Genomic DNA, 22,610 nt, shown 5'->3' with positions numbered 1-22,610 from the left:
CCCCCAGCAACCCCTTGCTTTAATTCAATCCTTTGGAACACATGCATTCCACTACGCCTGCAGCTTATTCTTCTTCACTCGGAGATCATTAGACTTGTCGTATTATGTAATATCTGTCATCAGGCAACATTTTTACTGAATTATGAGCACATTCCTCAGTCATGCTTAGCAACAAATGGAAAATAGCTTTAATTCTTTCATATCATGCTTACCCAATCAGGTTCTAAGTGGGGAGTTGGGGTGAAGGGTGAGGGTTGGGGGAAGTGAGAAGGAAAAGGAGGGGCTGAGAGGGGAAACTATATTAAGCAATATATTATCCAATGTGGTGTAAACTTTCCAAGATTTCTTTAGAGAATACCCATAATAAACAACACTCTTTCCCTCAAGAGGTACCACACCTGTTGCTGATTCCCTTCCTCCCCTACCCCCTCACCTCCCCTCAAATTGGAAATGCTGAGTGGAATTCTCTAAGCAGCAGAAGATGGCTATTACTTTTTAGGATAGCTGGCAAATCTGTTCTCAAGATGGCAGGGAGGACCCTGATTCTAGATGCAACACAAAAATAGATCTAGAGAAAGAACCATGAAGAATAAGGGGCAAAGTTCCATTTCAGATGCTAAGGACAGCAATCGAATGTCCCTCAAATTCAGACACTCTCAAACTCATGCTCCAATATTTTTCCTCAAGCACCATCTTGTGCTTAATTGTTAAACCTGTATGTAATTGGAAGGAAATGCAATCCACATGTTTCTGCTCATTTACACTTAAATCACCAAAATATGGTGTTTCAACCTCAATTTGTCATCCAAAAATCCTTTGGGGACTCGGATCTAATTTGGAGGCCTTCCCTACCATCAATTTTGTCATTTTCAAGTAAGTAATTGAAGGGGAGTAAATTGACTCAAGTGTTGCAGGGTGTGTAGTGAGTTCCAAACACCAAAACAATAATTTCCAGTTCCATTTCCATGTTGCTATTGAAACTGGATTCCTTTAGCTTTTGAAATATATTTAACAGAGCCTGGGATACATAGTATTACACCAAATGTCATTTCTATGGAACTATAGATAGACTGGCATGATTCAGTCATGGAGAGAAAGGTTTATGTTGGCTATCATGGGGAACAAGGGGAAAGAGGGAAGAGAGGGCAATAAGTATTAAGCACCCACTATGGGCCAGGAGCCGTAATAAGCATGTTACAAATATTACATTTGATCCTCATAACAACTGTGAAGTAGGGGCTATTTGATCCCCATTTTATAGTGTATTATGAGTTAAGCCCTGTCTGTACATGGGTATCAAGTATCTAATGTTAATAGGTCATCAGTATTTCATCCATACTCAGTGCAAGTGACAAGCTAAAATATCAATTGATCAATCAACAAGCATTCATTAAATACCTATTATGTGTCACGCACTGTCCAGGGCACTGGGGATACAGTTACAAAGAATATAATAATATTCCCTTTAGCTGAAACTCAGCCCTCCTCTTCTTCCTTTACCTCTCTCCCAAGAAGAAAAGAATAAAGATCATAATATAAAAAGTGATGGATGGCAGACTCTGTAATGAAAGATAGAGAGGAATGGTTTTATGGAGAGGAAGGCTTTCTGATCAAAAGACCTTGCATTTCAATAAACCTTTGACTGTCTCTCAGATACAGAGACTGCAACGTAAGAACACCATCATTGTTAGCCATTGACTTATAATGAAAAGTGATCTTGTAGACCTAGAAAGACTCTAAAAGGATCATGGAGTACTGTTTCCTGCCCCCGGATAGCACTATACCTCAACCACTCTATGTCATACTTAAGGAAAATGAGTAGTTAGATGCAACTACGTGGTTCAGTGGATAGAGTGCTGGTCCTGGAGTGGAAAAGCCTCATCTTCCTGAGTTCAAATCTGGCTTCAGACACTTACTAGTGGTGTGACCCTGGGCAAGTCACTTACCCCTGTTTTCCTCAGTTTCCTCATCTGTAAAATAAGCTGAGGAAGGAAATGTCAAGCCACTCCAGTATCTTTGCCAAGAAAACTCAAAATGGGGTCATGAAGAGTTAGACATGATTGAAATAACTCAAGTGAGTGGTTGCCTACACATTTTCATGTAGAGACTTCTTACCCAAAAACTATCTCCTCACTCAGGTGCCCACCATTCCATTATTAAAGACTTATTCCTTTGGGTAAAAGTGTTATGTTCTCTAGACATCCACTTTTAAAATACCAATATTCCTCAGAAAGATTCTACATTAAGTTCCTAATATCTTAGTGGTTGTTAGGTTTTCATAGTGTCCTTGATTTTCTCATTATAAAATAAATCAAGAAGAGATGCCTAAAGAAAGAGTCCTAATTTCCCTCAGAAGATGTGGGTTTTGAGGACTTGCTCAGATACTTCTGGACTATGGATAAGTCTTGTAGCCTCTCAGAAACACAGAATATCAGAGTTGGAAAGGACCTTAGTGGCCAACTTGTCCAGCCTGTATCTGAAAAAGGTTTTCCTCTACAACATCTACTATGTGTTCATGCAGTATTCGCTTGATGACCTCTACAATGAGGGGAAACCTACTGCCCCCCCTAGGCAGCCCATTTATTTGGGGATTGCTCTAACTATTAGGAAGAGATTTTTCTTAAATGGAACCATCCTCAGTTTGCACCTTTTTAAAAATGGGGATCTTAACCCTCATGTTCCCTACTTTGTCTGGGTTGTGAGAAAATTTGCCAACCTTAAAGTGCTATGTAATTCTATATTTCTATTGGTATCATGGCAGTAGTACTACAAAGATAGATGGGAGGGAAGTTTTTGCCTTCTTCAGAGGTTTATACAGGGCTGGCCCAGAACATGCTATTGCTTGTAAGGAATGATTGTGGTGTGCAATGGAAAACTTGACTTTCTGATTAAAGGATGTGGTTCTGTTAGAAGTTTGCTTGTAAAATCTTCTCCCATTGTATTATGCTTTTCTTGTTTTCTAGCTTATGATTTTTAAAAAAGGAGAACACAGTTCCTAAAGAACTGTACCTTGCCTGGGTTCCACCCACAGTGCCTTTCCTACCTCAGAAAATTAAAAAAAATAGGATTCAGTTCATAGAGAATGTGGTTAAGGGTTAACATTTGGCACGAGGTACAGAGCCCACATGACTCCTGTGGTGAGATCTCTTTCACAATGCAGTGGATATAAAATTTTATCCCTTTGTTTTCATAAAAAGAAATCAATTCCTCATGTTCCTCTGAAGAGTTCCGTGTGTGGATGTGAATGTGTGTGTGGACGTGTGTGTATTTTAACAACCCATAATGTCAGGGTTTCTTGATTCCACTTGTAAATTGTCACAGTTGAATCTGCTTTTAATTCCTCCTGGATTAGTGTTTGGTGACTGGGTAATCATTTTCACTACTGGCCTATTCTAACAGCAGGCTCTGTTCAAAGTCCCTTCGACTGCCTTTTTCTTAGCGAGGAGCAAAGCTATCCTATCACATTCAGCTAGTTCTACCTATGACCAGCTAGAGGAGACCCAGGCAGAGAGCAGGTCACAGTCTGATGTCATTCTCTACATTGGCACTGAGCTATTTGAGATTGGAAAAGGAGGGACAGACTAAGTGCAAGGCAGTCTTGAATTAAGGCAGTTCCCCCCACCATTTTAGATTTCTTGCTAATAAGCCTTCCCTCTATCCTAGAACCCCTAATATTTATCCTTCAACTTATCCTACATCCTTTTTCATAGGAATACATTACACTTTTTTAAGACTCAAAAGAGATTTTGATGATAAAACAAGGACATCTAAAAAAGAATTGTAATAAATGACAAAAGGCTAAAAATGAATGAAGGCAATACAGTCAGAGGTATTGTGTGCTAGAATCAGGAAATTGACATACTCTGAGCCTCAGTCTCCTTACTTGTAAAATAGAGATACTCATACTTGCACTACTTAACAAGAAGAGCTATTGAGAATATGTCTAGAATGTATCTTCTTTACTTCTACCTTTTAGAACACTTATCTCCATTCAAGGCTCAGTTTAATTGACACCTTGTTCAAAAAGCATGTCCTTATATCAACAGCTGTTAAGTCCCTTCTCCCAATAACTATGCACTTATTTTGTATATATCCTATATATGTTTGTCACAATACCCCCTCATATGCACACACCACTCCTCTGTTGGGTTCCTTACCTTTATAAATATCTCCTATAATCTCTGCCCCCAAAACTAACATCTCAACTAACATCCAAACCTAACTTCCATCTTCCCATAGATCCATAAATACACACATAAATTTTGTTGTTCACTCTTAAATCACAGTTGTAGACCTAAAATGCTCTCACCTTAAAGACTTCTTTCTATGAGATATTAACTCAAATTTCATAGTATCTATCATCTATTTGTTTCTTCAATTATTAAAAATCTAGGCCTATCATTTCTTTACTGTGGAGGAAGTTCTGGTGAGGAAACTCATTCTACTAATAGAAATCTGTTGTAACTTAGAGAGCTCTACAAGCTTAGAGAATTTCCTGGGTGGCACTGAAGTTTACATGACTTATCCAGGATTCCATAGCCAGTATGTGTTAGAGATAGGACTTGAAAGTATAGGTCTTCCTAACTCAAAGGCCAGTTGTCTCTCCATTAGGGAAGCTAGGTGGTGCAGTGTATAGTTCTGGGCCTGGAATCAAAAGACTTATCTTCCTGAATTGAAATCCGGCTCCAGACACTAACTAGTTGTGTGACTTTGGGCAAGTCCTTTAACCCTTTTTGCCTCAGTTTACTCATCTGTAAAATTAACTGAAGAAGGAAGTAGAAAACCACTCTAGTATCTTTGCCAAGAAAACCCCAAAAGGGGTCATGAAGAGTTGGACATGACTGAAACAAATGAACAAGAGGAACCATGTATGTATACTTCCTGTTTAGGTCTATATAAAACATGATAATGGTAATCTGTAGCAAAGATACTGATGGGCTTCTTGTGTCGTTCTCATTGTATGGTTTAGGGAGACAGTTCCAAGGAATGGAGCCACTGAGCTCTGTTTTCTTGATGGTAATTCATTTCATTTAAAAAAAACATTCAATTTTATTTCCTTTCTAGTTCCAAAATTACTCCTTCCTTCCACCCTGCTGTCCTGTCCATTGAGAAGGTAAGAAATACAATGCCCATTACACACAAGAAATCATACAAAACATATTTCTGCATTAGCTATATTTAAAAAAAAACAAGAAAGAGAGAAGAATATGCTTCAATCTGAGCCAATCAGTTCTCTATCTGGAAGTAAATAGCCTTTGGAATTATGGTAGATCATTGTATTGATTAGAGTTATTGTCTTTCACAGTTTATCATCTTTACAATATGATTGTTAACTGTTTAAATTATTGCCCTGGTTCTGCTCTTCATGTTGCATTAATTCACATAAGTATTCCTAGGTTTTTCTGAAACCATCATATTTATCATTTCTTACAGCACAATAGTATGCCTTAAAATTAATATACCATAATTTGTTCTGCCATTCCCCAGTTGATGGGCATACCCTCAGTTTCAAATTCTTTGCCACCACTATTAATATTTTTGTATATATAGGTCTTTTCCCTTTTTTAAGTCTTGTTGGGGGTATAGACCTAGTAGTGATAGATCAAAGGATATATGGTCATTTGGTCTTAGTTCCAAATTGTTCTCCACAGAGGATGGGCCAGTTCACAACTTTACCAATAGTACATTGCTGTACCTATTTTTCTACATCCTCTCCAGCATTTCTCATTTTCCTTTTCTCTCATCTTAACCAAGCTGATGGATGAGTTCGCTTCATTTTACAGGCAGCATGTACTTACTGGTTATTTGCATGATAAATTTCTCTTGAAAGGTGAGTAATTTGTGGTAGTCCATTAATCATCTAGGAAATGTCTGCTATAAAAAAGCCAACACACTATTGTCAGGGAAATGAATGAATAAATGAAAAACAATTATGTTTAGTGTTTACTATGTGTTATACATTATGTTAAGTGCTAAGGATACAAATACGAATGTACTATCATCAGAACTGAGCATTTCCAATGGGCCAATACTAGTAATAGATTGTGTTTCTGTAGCACTTTAAGATTTACCCACAAGTAGCTAATGTTCCAATGATAGGATGATAGAATCTTGAACTTAGAGCTGGAAGGGACCTTAGAAGCTATAAAACTCAATCACTTCATTTCACAAGTGAGGAAATTAAAGTACAAAGAGATTGTACTTTTCTCAGGGTCACAAAACTTTCAAGTATCAGAGGCAGGAAGACTGGGTTCAAATCTTGCCAAGTCCAGTTCCTTATCTGTGCTATGCTGTCCCTACACTTATTTTGTTTGGCCACAGGTGGCAGAAATATGACCAGTGGTAGAACTGCCTGTTCAATAGAAGAAAATATACTAAGTGCCAGCCAAAAAAGGAATGGTCTTGCTTTGCAAAATAAATTACTTAGACTTAGATGACTTAGGAAGAAGGAATAAAGTTGACAAATTTGCAGAACTCTGCCTTAAATCCAATTCACACTCAAACTAAAACATCACCTGTGATGCTGTTGGTCTTCAAAAAAAAAAAGGATGAAAGACAAGAAAATATTTAGACATTATTGATTAAGAATTAATTATTTGGAATTAGTGATTCATTGATAGAAATCATTTATAATATTTCTCACCATACTTTCTCTTAGTTTTCAAATAAATAAGCTCTCCTGTCAAATTTATTAGAGGGCTATATCTCATTGGAAGAGGTTAAGCAGAAATCAGATGACCATATATCAAGAATGGACAGTAAGATCCCTTCCAATTTTGAAACTCTGATTTTCCTACTGTATGTAAATATGGAACATACTTTCATAATCTCTAGCTACCAGGTTAGAAGAAACATGCAATGACTACCACTAAATATGAAATGACATTGTGTGTATTGGACAAGCTTTTTCTTCTTTATCAGGGTCTCAGGATAGCTCTATCCCTGCATGGGTTATACACAGTTTAATATATGTCAAGAGGTATATCTGTATTTACACATAAAATGGGGGTGGGGGGAAGGTTGGAACATTACCATAGCATTTCTGATGCTATTCTCAATGTGGAGAATTCTGGAACAGTTGTCATGACATCCAGTGGAAGTGCCTTGAAGAGACTTTGGAACATCCATAGATATTCAGTAACTGGTTCCAGTTGCTAACCATATGATGAGGAATAAGGTTGTGTTGATAAATGTTAAAGAACTCATTCTCTGGGAGGGAGGTTGGGGAGAGTATGCATGGCACACTTTCAAATCTCATCTGTACGATTAACATTTTTTCATCACTCTTAAGTTTAGACAATCAGCAAAACAATAAATCAAGCCCTGATTTGTAGCACTCGTGGATTTCCAAGGAGTAATTTAATAATTTGCTTTTCTGTGTCATTTATATCTGGCTCCAACACAACTCTAGTAGGAGAAACCTTTATAATTGCCTATGTAGCTGAAAATGGGAGTGCTTTCAAAAGACACTAACCTTCTCTCCAGTTGTTGCCTCTGTAGATTTCTGTTTTTGCTTTGATTCCCTCACTGATGGTGTTCAGTGAGAATGTAGTAAGGGGGAAGGCTTCAGAGGCTAACATATGGCCCCATGAAAATGGAGTCATCATCTGTTTTTTTTCTTTTAGATGAAGGAGATTAATATGAAGATTCCAACCTTATGAGTTTCAAAAGGTCAGGAGAGAGGGCCTCTAGGAGTCCTCCTGAAGTGCAAGAGTCCAGAAATCAGACTCCATGCCATATTTAGTAGTCAATCAATCATTAATTGCCCCTGAGGAGTAAGGGCCTTAGGTATGCAACCCAGTGATCACTGAGACTAAGACTCATCAGACAGCAATGCCATATGTGAACCTTACCTTGGTGGGACCAAACTGTGTTAAGAGTGAGCCCATTATGCTCGGAGACCAATGTAGTAAATGAGAGTATGACCTTCAGTTGTTGAAAGGGAACTGTTTGTACTTTTGTTATTATCTTATCTTGGAAGTAGATACCCCTTTGTAAAAGTTAACTGATGTTAAGTGGTTAATTGGAATTGGGGTTCTGGTCACTGGCATCTAATGGCAGAGAACAATCAAGGAAACAAAATAGTATTAGAAAGAGACATCCAATATCCCTCAGATTATTTGTAGAACCCTGAGAAAAGATGTAGCCAGCCTCATTCTAGGAGAATAAGGCGGAACACATATTATATATATTTATAATGTTCAATGAATACATTATTCTGAATAATGACTTCCGAGCTTGTACTATGAGTCAGATATTTCCATGTATTGCCAACTCCTTATTAACATTCACTTTTGTGCCTTGACAGTATAGTAAGGCAGTCTCATCTTACTATGTGTGATCACAAGTATTTTATAATTGAAACTTTTATAAATAAATTGAAATTTGGGAATTTGAGATAAAACATTTTATTATGATAAAGCATTTATATTACATTTTTGTTATTTATTCATCATGAAAGATTAAATGTCCTATACACTTTACAAAGAAATAGAAATTATTTTCAAAATATATCCATTCTCTTAGTTTTTAAATAAAGTTTTGTCAAAGTGTTCTCTCATTTGCCTACTGGAAAGGACATGTATATGTATATATATATGTAATATATGTATATAACACATATACATATGTATATTGTTTATTAGCTTTTCATTTTGATACAAAAACCATAACTATTTTAGTCCATTCCATGGTGATCCCTTCTCAATCCTATTGCTCCTCTGTCTCTTCCCCTCTGATTCCCTACTCTTCCTTCTCCTCCTCTCCTCTTCTGCCACCTCTTTTCTGCACTTTCTAGGGGGAGTTTCCTGGAAAAATGTTTTATCCCTGTGGCCCAAATATGTTCTCAGAGACCCCAATTATCAATCCTCTCCTTGTCTCCATAGTTTGCATTTTAAAACTCCTTCCCTGTATTAAGGTTTTCAACTTACTTCACATATTCAGTGATTAGCATGTGCCTGGCACATAGTAGACCCTTAATAAATCTTTATTGCTTGATTGACTTGCAACAGCCCTATGGGGTAAGTACCATTATCATTATCATTTTAAATACAAAAAAAACCCCACAGGTTCAAAGACTGTGATTTCCCCAGTAGTCTGAGGTAAAATATGAACCCAAATTTTCCTGACTTTAAATCTATCATTTTATCTTGCTACACTATGTTGCCTTCCTGTAGAAGAACTAAGGAAAGTTCATTTTCATTACCAGTAACATCAGGTTTGCTAGAATTAGTGCTAGGTCCCACTACAAAATCAGAACAGCCAGTGGCTCAGTCCTAATTCAGTGTTGTAGGAAAGGGCAGCAGATGGGCCTGGGCAGGGATAGGTTTGTCTTTGTCTTACCAAAGAGCTCCTTCTCAGGGACAAAAAGCAAGGAATGTAGCCTCATTTGGAAAGAAAATGTTCTTGTGACTTTCCAGTATTTCTAGTGACTCAGAATGTTAATTTCAGTGGTTCCTTTATCTCTGCAATGATGAACATGTACAAGCATGAAGAGCTCATAGACACTAGTTGTCCATCTTCCACAGGTCTGTGATTATTTCCCAATTCCTGCTGGATGGTTTCCTCATTAGACCTCCCAGCCCACATCCCCCTATGTCTAAATCCTGCCAATGGGCCAATCATGACCCATTTAAAAAGAGGCAGGTTTAAGCCTTCTTTTTCCTGGCATGATATCCTATAGACACTTTAGGCCTAATCTCTGTCAGCATGTGGTAGAGAGTTGGGGTCACCATGTAGCACATACCTTCACCCCATCCCATTGACCTGGCTTTGGTTAATTTCTGTAAGCTCCTTTGCCAGAGACTTAGTCTCTCTTCATTCCCTTGCTGATGAGCTCCAGGAAGCCAAATTAGGGGGGAGAATAGCACAGAACACTGTCTACAGACATCAAACAGGACCAGAGGATGAACGAGGCCTGGTGTTGGTTAAGAGCCATTTGCAATTGTGACTCTGTCTTTCAGCTGTTACTCTTTATACTTCACGTAAACCCCCTGATTCTCTGGAGATGGATTGTGCAGGCAGGCTCTGCTCTGGAATATATTCAATGGAAAAGGGAGCCTTTACCTTTACAGTGAACATATGCTGTGTTTTGTTCATGAAGAAGATACTGATAATCCACTGTTGGTAGTACCTGTACTGCAGACTCTTTTCTTTACTAATGGTTGAATGAATTGTGTTTAGTTATTCCTGATTTTTAACCAAGTGTTCCCTTCTGAACAACAAAGCACATGTGTGAAATGATTGGCAGAAGTGAGGGGATGTAGTTCACTGCTAGAAAACAGTTTTTTTCTCTTGTACAAAGCTAATTGGCTCATGGGAGGATTTAGCCTCTGAGCTTGGCTTCACTAACTAGCCAAAAATTTTGTAGAGTGAGATTCTCGTATTGATTGAAAAGCTGGACTAGACCATTTCTTAGATTCCTTAGAGTCTTCCAACTTAGGGGTTGACAGCTTTTCAAAAGAAATGGGCCATGATTGTACTGTCTCACTCAAGTCTGAGAGAGTTCTATGGTATGAATGGATGCTTTCTCCATTTGGGGAGCAGAAGAAGTCACTGCTAGGAAGTTATTGCCAAGGTATAGGTCAGACATCCTGTGAAAAGTCAGTGTCAGTAACTAGCATATAGATTATAGAACAGAAGCAATATTTAGAAGAGAAGCAAACAACTTTGGAAAAACTAAAAATTCTCACCAGCACAATGACCAGCCACAGTTCTGGAGAACTAATGATGAGATATGTTATTTATCTTCTACCCTTCTAACAGAGAAGTGATGAGCGATGGACTCAAGGTGCAGAAGTATGTTAATGTATGTGTATATATGTATGTGTACATGTATATAAAGATATATCCATTTATATATACATACATATATGTGCATACATACACAAACATACATACACACATGTATTTATATACATCCATCCATACACACACATATACATATACATATACATATACATATACATGGAGAGACAGTGAGAAACAGAGAGACAGAGAGAGAAGAGACAGACACACAGAAAGACACAAAGACAGATGGAAACAGAGAGATGGCCAATGTGGGAGTTCATTTTGCTTGACTGAATATTTGTCACAAGTACTTTCTTTGTCCAGTGGTAGAGGGTGGGAGTTGGAGGAGGGAAAATAGATTTTTGTTAATGGAAAAGAATAATATGTAATGTTAAAATTAAAAAGTGGAATCAAAACTGAAATTGGATCAAAACCAAGTTTGAGGGGGGTGACAGAGGTGAGGACTGGCATTAAGGGAACAACAAGAGACTGAGCTTGTCAGTCCTCTCAATATGCCTCAATTAAGGATCTGTGGGGTCACTGTGTGCTTCTGTCCCTCAGCTGGACAGCTCCTGCTATCACCACCATCCTTTGCAACCATAGAGGCTGATTCTAAGCACAAATGAACATAGGCTTCATTTATTCACTCTCTATAAACCGAAGGTCAGAATGGCAATTGTCTACAGATGACTCTATGTTAGGTAAAGTACTTCAGCTGAGACTTTCAGAAGTGTCCCGGGAGAAAGAGGAAATGAACTTTCCCTTCAAAACATAATTTCTACCTCTCTCTCTGTATTTCTAGCCCCATAGACCCAGATTTTAAAATGAGAATGCCATAGAGGTGCTCTTTCATAAACTATCAATTTACACCTTCTTTATAAGTTTGCTTTAACAAGAATTAGTTGAGGATTGACTGTAATTATGATGACCAATGTACTTTCTTTCTTTGCAGAGGGGTGAAGGACTGTGGATATATAATACTGCATATCCTACAGAGGGGTGAAGGACTGTGGATATATAATACTGCATATCCTATCAGTCCAGATATATAAAAACTGGAGTTCTGTATGCAGTTGTAACTCTAGGGGGAAGATGACCTCAAATGCTCCCACTTCATCCATTTTCCTCTTTCTGTTAGGTAGAATGGGAACAATATCTGCTGGTGTCCCCTCCTCTGACCTCTCCTGGTCATTAGAGACTTATAAGAAGGAATCCAAGATTGAGGTTGGGGATTTGTGTTCGTTCTTCATTGCTAAAGACCATGCCATAAAAGAAATGGTGACATGACTTGCACTTGACTTTGTTTTGAGTGAGGGAGGGCTATGCAGGTCACCAGCCTCGCTTCTCCTCCAGAGCCATCTGAATCCAGTGACCAGATAGATATTCATCAGGATGACTGGAGATGACCCAGGATGCACTGGGAGATGGGCCCTTTAGACCAAGGTCTTTGCAGGTACTCACTTAGGGTGTAGGCTGTTTAAACATTAAACAGGCTGTTTAAGAAGTAGACAGGGCATGGCCCTTTTAATAGGGCCAAGAAAAAGAAAGACATCAGGTTGGGTGGGAAACAGCAACAGTTACTATTGATAATTACTCTAAACCTAGGAGGGTCCAGAGGAACGCTTAGGCAGGGGCGTATTGGTATTCCAGTTTCAGAGTTGCAGTAGGTTTAAGGTTTGGGGAGAGGACAGGACAGGGTAAAGGAAAAGGAAAAGGAAAGGAGCCAGTAAGACCCAGGTCAACTGGGCATATTTTGTCCATCCAAATTTACCATCCTTTGGAGAGGAGAAGGAAGGGGAGGGGGAGGCAGACAGGAGAGGAGGAGTTGAGTTACCCAACTAGTTGGAACCCCATTCAGCCAGCTGCATCTACTCACAGGATTATGTTTGTCCATTGCTGAAGAAGACCATGCCATTGGAAAAATGATGACATGACTTGCGCTCAACTTTGTTTGGAGTCAGGGAGGGCTTGTTGTGAAGGTCAAATGGGGCAGCGTACATGGAAGTGCTTTGGGGAAAAAGAAATAGTGGAAACTGAAGAAATAGCCTACAGCTAAGAAGAAAGAGAGGTAGGGGAGAGAGACAATCAAAGATAGGAATTTGACTGAAATAAAATTCAGAAACAAATAAAATATACCTTTTTGCCTGTCTAAAAAAAAGGTTCACTATAAAAGTATCCAGAGAATATGGGGGTAATTTCACGGATTTATAGTTTCTGGACTGTAATCTCTACCTCCCCCTTTTCCACCCTTTCCCTTTTCTTCTCCCCTCCTTCTATCTCTTTGCCTTTCCTTTCAATTTTAAAATTCTTATTGTGAATTTAATAATCATCAATAAACAAAATTCCAATATGCAAATAGCAAAGAAAATTGTATAAGAAATTGTCAACCAGTTGCATATGGTTTAAGAAATCTATCATCCTCCCTCTACAGATACACATTACATACAATTTAACAAGGTAGTAGCAAATTTTTAAAATCTTTTTCATGTCTTTCTCTACTTTTTTGTTTTCCTTTATGATTTAAAGTATTTTATTAATGATTTTTATTATAATTTGAGTAAACTAAAATATAATATAATCTTTCTCAGATTTCTCCTACTTCTAAACCTATGATTCGATAATCTATGGGGTAGTATTAAGCATGGCAACACAGATTAAATACAAAATTTGAATCCCAGCTATGGTTGTTGTCAGACAGTCAAAAAATATTTTTAAAGCACCTACTATGTGCTAGATACTGTGCTAAGTCCAGGGAATACAGGCAAAAGATAGACTTTGCCCTCAAGGAGCTCACAATTTAATGGGAGAAGGTAACACATAAAAAGAAGCTTAAAAGAAAGTGGAGGGAGGTGTTGGGAAGAATGCATGGCATGAGGGTATGATGAAGTTCTGCACACAGGTGGTAAATGATGAGATGGCTGCCCTTAAATGGGGGATCAGAGAGGAATTCTCCAAGGTCAACTTCTGTTTTCTCCAGTGAGGTAAGGGGTACAGAGAAGATATGAGTTTCAGATGATGTCATCCTACAACATGATGAGTTTCTAAGATTGCAAAGAAATGGAGATCATGGAAAGTGATCAGGTGGCTGCCCTGGGTACTCTCATTAAGCAGAAACTCTAGTCTGATGTCCTTCCTCTACCTTCTACAACAAGAGAGAAGGTGGTTCCAGCCTTGAGGCAGGGGGTGTGATTGCATCCTTCTGGGCTTTGATTTCTTCACCTATAAAATGAAAAATGGAGCTAGATAATATCTAAAATTCCTTCTAGGTTCATGTTTCCAAGTTTATAAAGGTAGAATCAGTTACACTGAGAGATGTCTTCAGATGCCACTTCTGCCACTTAAACTCAAAAGTATGGCCTTAGTGGTCATGGTCTCTTGACCTCAATTTTCTCATCTTAAAAATATGGGAGTAGGACTAGATGAACCACAAGGACCCTTTAAGTTTTAAATCTATAAAACTACTGATTTAATTGACATGGTTAGCTCAGTGGACAGAGTTCTAGGCTCAGACTCAGGATAAGGCTGAATGTAGTCAAGATAAGTCAGATCTCTCAGTCAATTGACCCCTGAACCTCTGGCAATGCTAAGGCTATAGTTTAGACAAGGTCACAGGTCAACATTGGTGGAAAAAACTCCCATACACTGTATGTAATTCAAAGATTGTAAGATGCCTTTTCAGGAGTGGATACAGAAATGATTGACCTTGGAAATCCTTACCATATCTAGAGTGAGATAATTAAGTACTTGACTGATGTGGAGTGATTCCTACTTCTACACTTATAGCTGGGTAAAGGGAAAAAGCAGTGGTGACCCACTATTCCCAACATTGCCTTCCTTTCCTCTTCTACATCCTTCATCCTAGTTTTGGCTTTTGGCTGACTGCTCTGAGAAGGTGGTCGATCCCTAATAACCTCACTTTTCAGTGGCTTCCGTAGATACCTTCACATGCATAAATACTTATAAGTTTCAGGCTTTTACCTCCCCTGCTTTCCCCACTGTGCTGGAAGCCAACCAGACTTATGTGGATACCCTTTCTTCCATAGAACTCAGAAAGCAGTAATGAAATACAGAGATTTAGTCCATCTGCTTGTGGACAGCTTCTCTGACTCTTCATGTCCATGTGCCCATCTGTAAAATGGGACGCATGATGGTGTGATGACAAATGAGTCAACAGCAGAGATCCCAGGACATTTTTTAGGATCCTAAAGTAAGTCATTGTATAGCCATAACCAGAATCCAGCTCTACTGATTTTTCTACTCTAGTGTATTCCAGACCAACCTTTTCTAAATTTAATTGCTGTCTGAAATAAAAAATTTACTTGAACTGAAAGAATACCCAGAACCAAGTAGTTTTTCTGGCATCTAAAACAGGTCAGGGGATTATTCTCTAAAAAAAGAAATGTTCCTTCATTAGAAACAAACATTTGCAGCTACAAAGAATCCTTGATGTGAAAACAGGTATGACGCTCGTTAAAGATTTTGGTCTTTTCTTTGCTTTTCCCCTCCTTATCCTTTGTAAATTCAGGTCAATCTGTTTCTCTTTACATTTCTTAATTAGAAGGCCTTATGGTGGATTTCTCAGAAGAGTCTTTTTAACCAATGTACCTTTCTCGTGGCTCATTGAAATTGTAAAGTTTTTTTTCTTTAAATGCATTTATTTGAAAAACAAATCTTGAAAGTTTTGCCATTAGCCTCACCGCCTATAAAATCCTCTGTTAGTCTGGGCCCTCTCTGGGGTACCCTACAGGTGCCAAATGCTCAGCAGCTGCAGCAGTAACACGGTGATGAATTTAGGGAATGGCCAGAGTTTGGATCCAAGATGACCAAATGAGATACATTTTACAATGAAAGCTCAAGCTTATGTTAGAAATTAAAAAGATCTTTATAGATGGTTTTGTTTCCCCCTTGAGCCTTCTAAATCAGGAAGACAGCTTGCTTAGACTCCAACAACCAATGCACAGGCTATTTCTTGTAAGTCCTGACTCAGTGAAAAGCCAGAGGATAAAACATTTGTACCTGCTGCATTTGGGACAGGAAGAGGAGAATGGAGTGGGAAGAATTGAGGGAGTCAAGGTCAATCAATACAATGGAAAAGGGGGATGTTTCTTAGTAGGACTTTCAATGGGTTTCACCAGCCATATAATAGTCCCTTGTGGCTGTCCAGTTATTATCTATGGATTCTTGGTGACTTATATGCTATGCAGGGACAGGGGGGACCATGTTGACAGAGAATTCAATGTTGCATGGTGGAAAGAACTCTGGATTTGGAGTGAGAAGAGATAGGTGAGAGTTCCAGTTTTTCCATTAGTTACTTGTGTGATCTTGGGCAAATCACTTAACCTCCTTTTTGTCATCTATAAAATGGAGACAATAGTACTTCTGTGCATATTTCACAGGATTATTGTGAGGATCAAATGAGCCAGTATATGTGGAAGTGCTTTGGGAAAAAAATGAAAGTTGTGACACTGGACTTGGCATCAAAAAACTGAGGTTTCAGTTCCAGATCTGTCTGGAAAGGTGTATTCTTGGCCAAGTCACTGAACCTCAGACTCAAGTTACTTATCTATAAAATGGGATAGTAATGCTTGTGCTACCCACTTTACATGGTTATTATAAGGAAAGCATCCATAACCTTAGCTACATACATATGAAATTATCTCAATCTTCTCATCTCATTATATTAAGTTAGAATTATGATGATTGTGTTAATTACATCAAGCTTCAGAACACAAAAAAGGACTTCCTCAACATAATCTAGAGTCACTTAGAAGGCATTGAATTAAATGTCTCAATTGAAGACTTCTGCTTTTCTGACAACATGAAACCATCACTTACAAATACCTTTGTCTCTTACCACTTCTCATTCGAAAGTTTGTACATCAACTTTGTTGTTCATCACTCGTTCTCAAAGAGGACCAATGACATTATGAGGGTGGTGTCTTAATTTCCTTTTGTTTCTAAGAAAGAAGTGGCCTTTCCTTTTGCTAAGATATATTTTACTTCATCCCTTCTTGACTCCTCTGGGAGCTTTCCTTAGTAAATATCCATTCCCTCTGGTTCATTTCAATCTCTCCCTATCTACTGGCTTTTGCACTACTGCCCAAAATATGATAAAATCATTTTTTAAATCCTTTAAAAAACCCTTCAGTTGACTGTCACTTCCTCAATCTGTTGACCTAAAACTCTCCACTCTTTCATTTCCAGGCTTCAAGAATGAGCTATCTACCAACCCTTGCTTTTACTCCCTTTCTACTTATTTACTTCTTTTAAAAATTTTTTACTTATTTTATTCTAAACTTAAGAAATAAAACAAGAAATTCCATACCATAAAAGAATAGAAAAATATGATTGTACTTGAAACTGCAAATCTTTCATGCATACCTTACTATTCTTTTAAAATATATAATATTTATACAATATTACAGTATAACTACTCAGTTTGTAACCCCTTGAAATCAGGCTTCCAAACCTACCAGTCTTCTAAAAACTTTCTTATGAAATCCAATACCTTTTCTCACTTCTGCTGCTCCTTGGCATTTCTGTAGTTTTATTCACTGTTGACAATCACCTTTTCTAGATACTCTCTCCAACCTTGGCTTCTTTGTCTCTACTCTCTCCTTGATCTTCTTTATACTTTTCTAGCCATTGCCTTTTGAGTCTCTTTTGTTCCCAGTGATTCATTTATCATTTCCACATAGATGATTTTAAAACCTAAATATCTGTCCCTAAAACCTCCTCTGACTCCCAGTTATACATCTCCAACTGCCTTCTGAGCAGTTTAAATAGATGTCATATCCCATTGGCATCTCAAATTCATTACGTCCAAATGGACATCCCTATTTATATTGAGGCTACTACCTCTTCCCAAGTACCAAGGTTCATATCTTATAAATCATTCTTAATTCTTCTTTCTCTTTCCTTGCCATATTTTAAGCTGTTTATAAATCTGTGGTATTTATTCACATCATATCTTCCACTCTTTATCTTTCTTTCCATTCACATAGCTACGTTAACAGTCAGGCCATTAGCCCCTCTCACCTGGACTATTAGAATAACCTACTAATTGATCTTTTTATTTACATAGTTCTCCCCTATCCAATCCATCTCCTGTAGAGCTACCAAAATAATTTTCTAAGATATAGGTATAATCTTTCTATTTCCTTGTTTGAAAGCCTTTAGTAGTCCCTTATTGCTTTTAAGACAAAATAGAGTATTTCTTAAAATCCTATTCAAGTCTTGGGCAGCTAGATGGTGCAAAGCACCAGTGCAGGAATCAGGAGGACCTGAGTTCAAATTTCACCTCAGGCACTTGACACCCACTAGCTGTGTGACCTTGGGCAAATCACTTAACCCCAATTGCCTCATCCTGGGTCATCTCCAGTCATCCTGATGAATATCTGGTCACCGGATTCAGATGACTCTGGAGGAGCAGTGAGGATGGTAACCTGCATAGCCCTCCCTCACCCAAAACAAAGTCAAGTGCAAGTCATGTCATTGTTTCTCTGATGGCATGGTCTTCTTCAGCAACAAAGGATGAACACGCACACCTTCCATTCAAGTCTTACCATACTTCCCTTCATACCAATGGTCTATCTGGTCTCTCAATTCAGAACTGAAGCTTCTGCCACCAGATATTTTCAATGCTTATAATGAGCTCCCATCTCACCTCTGCCTCTTAGAAACTAAGGCTCCTCTCAGATGTTACTTCCTCTGTAAATGAGAAGGCCATGAGGGATATGCATGTAAGTGATGATCCCAATACTGATCTCCATTTCCCATTCAAAAAATCAGTCTTTGGAGACAATAAAAAAGTTATTTTGGGGAAGAAAATATATTATTTCTGAGATCCTTGTTAGACTTGGAGGAGCAGTGGTGTGGGGATTCTGAGATTAAACTATCATACTAACTGGATTGTTCCAGGGACAGTAGGTGACAACTTTAAGTGGTAGCCATGCTTTAGTTTTGGGGTAAGGCTGATATTACTGGTCTACTTGCTGTTTTTCATATACAATATTCCATCTCTATCCCCTGTGCCTTTGAATATTGGATTCTCCTTGCATGGAACATTTTCCTTCCTTATCTCTAACTCTTAGAATCCCTAGCTCCATTCAGTACTAAACTCCAGGGCCATCTGCTTCATAAAGTCTTTCCAAAACTCTTTAATTGTTAACAGCTCCCCAAAATCACACTACATTTTGTGTTTGTTTATATATGTATACTTTCCCTGATTCCTCTATCTCTTAATGATATATTCTTTCTCATATTACCTTATTTTTATCTATCTGATACCAGCTAGAGCTTCTGTGAATGATGGATGCAAGAATATGGACATGCATTACACAAGATAAGAAAGATGAATGAGTTAGAATCACCTGTACCTGTGGGGAAAGTGCATATATTGATAACATCAAAGAACCAGTAAAGTCATCATCATCATCATCATCGCTCAACAATCTAGTTAAGTCAGACATTAGCTCATGGTCTGTGTAATATTACATGTAAACTTAAAACTAGAAAATTACTTCCTTTGAGGTGTGAACAGCTTAATTTACAAAATCCATTAGGAAACTACCATAAGAAATTTAAAGGTGTGTTTAAAGCCTAAGCGAATTTTAAAATTTTTATTAAAAATGTAACTAATCCTGCAGTTAATATCTGTGATTATTCTTTTGTTAGTCTTTAACTGAAATATTTGTATTTATAAATACATGTGCATGTATGTGTGACAGTGTACATATATTCACTTCTTTTTTGTATAGTTTTCTCAAACATGAATAAAAAGTCCTGAGGAAAGTGCTTGCTTTTTTCCTGATAAGAAAAAGGGAAGAGTTTTTATCCTTTATTTCAAACTGTATAATCCTACTGAGTAACTTTATAAGAAATATAGCTCCCTATTAATTCGTCATGTGGCCTGAAGAAAAGCCCTTAGTTAATGTTCTAATGTTATCCTCCTAAAATACTTTATAGCACTTTGTAAACACAAGTCATCAAAACACATGTGGGACTTCTCTGACCAACGTGTGAACCCTTTTGACTCCTCAAAATGTCATCAGAAGGTGTGTTCCTTCAAACACTGTATTCCTGCAGATATTTTATACACACATATACATATATATGCATATAACATATATTGTACATACATATATATGTCACACATGTAGCTAGAAGAATGCAAAAAGTTGCATTTTACTATCACTAGATATCTGCTTCTCTGCGACTTTAGCCCTTATTCTGTCCTCAGGAGTCAAGCAAAACTAATTTATTCTACTTTTTGAGAGGAGAAGAAGAATCTAGTGTGTAAGAGGAGAAATGACAGAGCAGATACGGTTCAGGTCACATTTTGCTTCTAACACTTACTAGGTGTTTGACAGGTCACTTTACCTCTCAAGTCTTAGATTCCTTTTCTGCAAACTAGTTATGTTAACACTTGCAGTACCTACCTCATAGATTATTGTGAAGTGAAATTTGACTGTGAGCTCCTTGAGATCAGGGACTATTTTCTGTCAGGCAAGTAGGATAGTTCTGTCACTATTGTCTTGAATTCAATCTATACATAAACGAACATGAACATTTCAATATATGAAAACAGCAAAAAAGATTGTGTACAAAACTAAGCTTCTGTAATGTATACATTTTAGAGTTTATAATTAAAAAGACAAATACAAAAATAATCAAGGAAGAAATTATCTTTAACTTTGTACTCAATAATAAAAAGATATTTCATCAGATTTATTGCTACTTCTGAATCAATGAATAAATTGCTTATCACATTTCTTCTGATTATCTCTGTTTAAGACCTAACAAGCAGGAAAAAGTACAGAAAACAAAATGATGACAAATAACTTAAGAATAGCCCTTATTTTCTTTTTTTTCCCTTGTTCTTTTACATGATTCTCATCCTTTGAGTCCCATGAGACTCTTAGAAAAACCCTTTTTTCTCCTCTCATGTCAATCATTTCCAACTTCTCTGTTGACGCTCTCTCTAGTCAGAGACATGCATAACTAGCAAGGGGTGAATAAGTCTTTAACTAAGAGAGACCCATTAATAGCATGAGAAAGATGATTTTCAACCAGAGATATACTCCTCCCTCTGGTGACTTCCATCTTTGTACCTTCCTTCAAAGTCCTCTGTCACCCCATCCTACCTTGTAGCGCAACCACCCCAGGTCACTCCCTGCAGGGATCATACCGACATGATGTCTGTCTCACAGGGCTCACTCCAACCCATCACCATCTCCAAAGATAACAAAGATCAAATCATTCCTTTCCCCAGTACCACACTGGCATGACCGCTGGTCAGACTGTCTTCAGCACTGCTGCTAATCCCTTTTAACCTTATCCTCACCAAATGAAAATAGGCATAGTTATGGTTCCACTTTCAGGTAGGGATATGCTCATGGAATCTATTTAGTACCACTGCCTAAAGCTGTAATACTGGCTTGTCTTCTAGCTCCCTATCAACAACCTACTTTCTCCCCACAGAGACCTTGGATTGGAAAATAATATCTCTATATTTTCCTAATAACAAACTAGAGATATTTTCTTTTGTAGCCTTCATGTGGCTTAGAGGCATCAAGGCAAACCAGAAGAACTCTCACTGTCTTCTTACTGGCTCTCTGACACCATGCTTCTTTTCAGAGTCAGTTGATTCTTAGTCTCCATGTCCTCTCTTCATCCTCAGTGACTGATTATGGTTCTGGCATTTATTCTTCGGAATTTTTGCATGAACATGTCATGGTTCAAGGCAGCAGTAACGATTTCATTTCATTTTCTAAATCAGTTACGAGGACAATGGGATGGTTTTAATTTGACTCATCCACAACCTTATTGTTTCCCAGTAGGTTCCCCCCCACCCCCTTTCCTTGTTTGACTTTGCTTGAGAAAAGCCTCTTTTTCTCTTTGCTTATTCAGACATCAAACAAAAAGGACATTCTCAGGTGGCTGTCTACAACTGGACATGTATAATAAGTAATGACCATATTAAGTAAAGCTTTGTTTTTGTCAAGAACAAAAACAGACCAGCATCAGAGGAGATAGCCCTGGGAGAGGAGAGAGGCCTGGGTTTCAAGCCTTCTGGCTCCTATGTGGACCTGTGGGGCATTAGTACAACAAAGAATAACTCTAAAAGTCATAAAAGACCCCAATTCCGAGGTAATCCTTAACCCTACTGGCTAATCACTGCTCCCTCTTCACTCAGGGCTCAGAGTGGATGCACATTTATAAAAGGGTGTAGAGATGGAAAACAGCTGAAGAAAACTTGAAGGAATGAGTCAAAACATCCTGGGGGAAAAACAAGTTATTTGGGGGAAAAGCTGAAAAAATGGTAACTGTTTTAAGGCAGATAGTTTTGGCCATCTGTTGCACACTCTCTCCTCTCCATTATATTTCTTGGATTATTTCAGCTTCTTTAACAATTAGGGGTCAATTTCCTCTTGACTCCTCTACTGGTTTTTTAAGGTCTTCATGTTTACTATTAGTTAATCATTTTTCCACTTGCTTTCCTCAAAGCCCATAAAATGAACTCTTTTTTAAAAAACACATCAGTGATGACCTGGTAGAAAATTTTGAAGAGGATTCTCTAGAAATCCTCTATTTTCTTTTCTGTATCACTCTGTTCTCTTTACAATTCTCATCATTCCTAAGTAAGCGTGGTACCTCCCTCTTCTTCAGTGGTTTTTGTTAAAGCATTCTACACAGTTTTGCGTCACATACAACATCTTTGTTGGGCAGCCTGAATCAACTTTGCTCTTCTTTATCATTTTGTATGGATGTATTAATACATCACTATCAGTGCCCAGAATCATTTGTATACTTGTCTTATT

General features: G+C 37.9%; 1 long non-coding RNA gene across 1 annotated transcript; it reads left to right on the top strand.

Annotated features, from left to right (window-relative positions):
* Positions 1–452: 452 nt before the first annotated feature.
* Positions 453–19,581, top strand: LOC140524119 (uncharacterized). The gene is made up of 3 exons (XR_011973570.1): positions 453–873; positions 5,065–5,113; positions 19,081–19,581. It is a non-coding gene; the product is annotated as an uncharacterized lncRNA (long non-coding RNA).
* Positions 19,582–22,610: the final 3,029 nt, after the last annotated feature.

The sequence above is a fragment of the Notamacropus eugenii genome, chromosome 2 (assembly GCF_028372415.1).
Source record: "Notamacropus eugenii isolate mMacEug1 chromosome 2, mMacEug1.pri_v2, whole genome shotgun sequence".
NCBI classification, from domain to species: domain Eukaryota; kingdom Metazoa; phylum Chordata; class Mammalia; order Diprotodontia; family Macropodidae; genus Notamacropus; species Notamacropus eugenii.
This window is presented reverse-complemented; position numbering and strand designations above follow the sequence as displayed.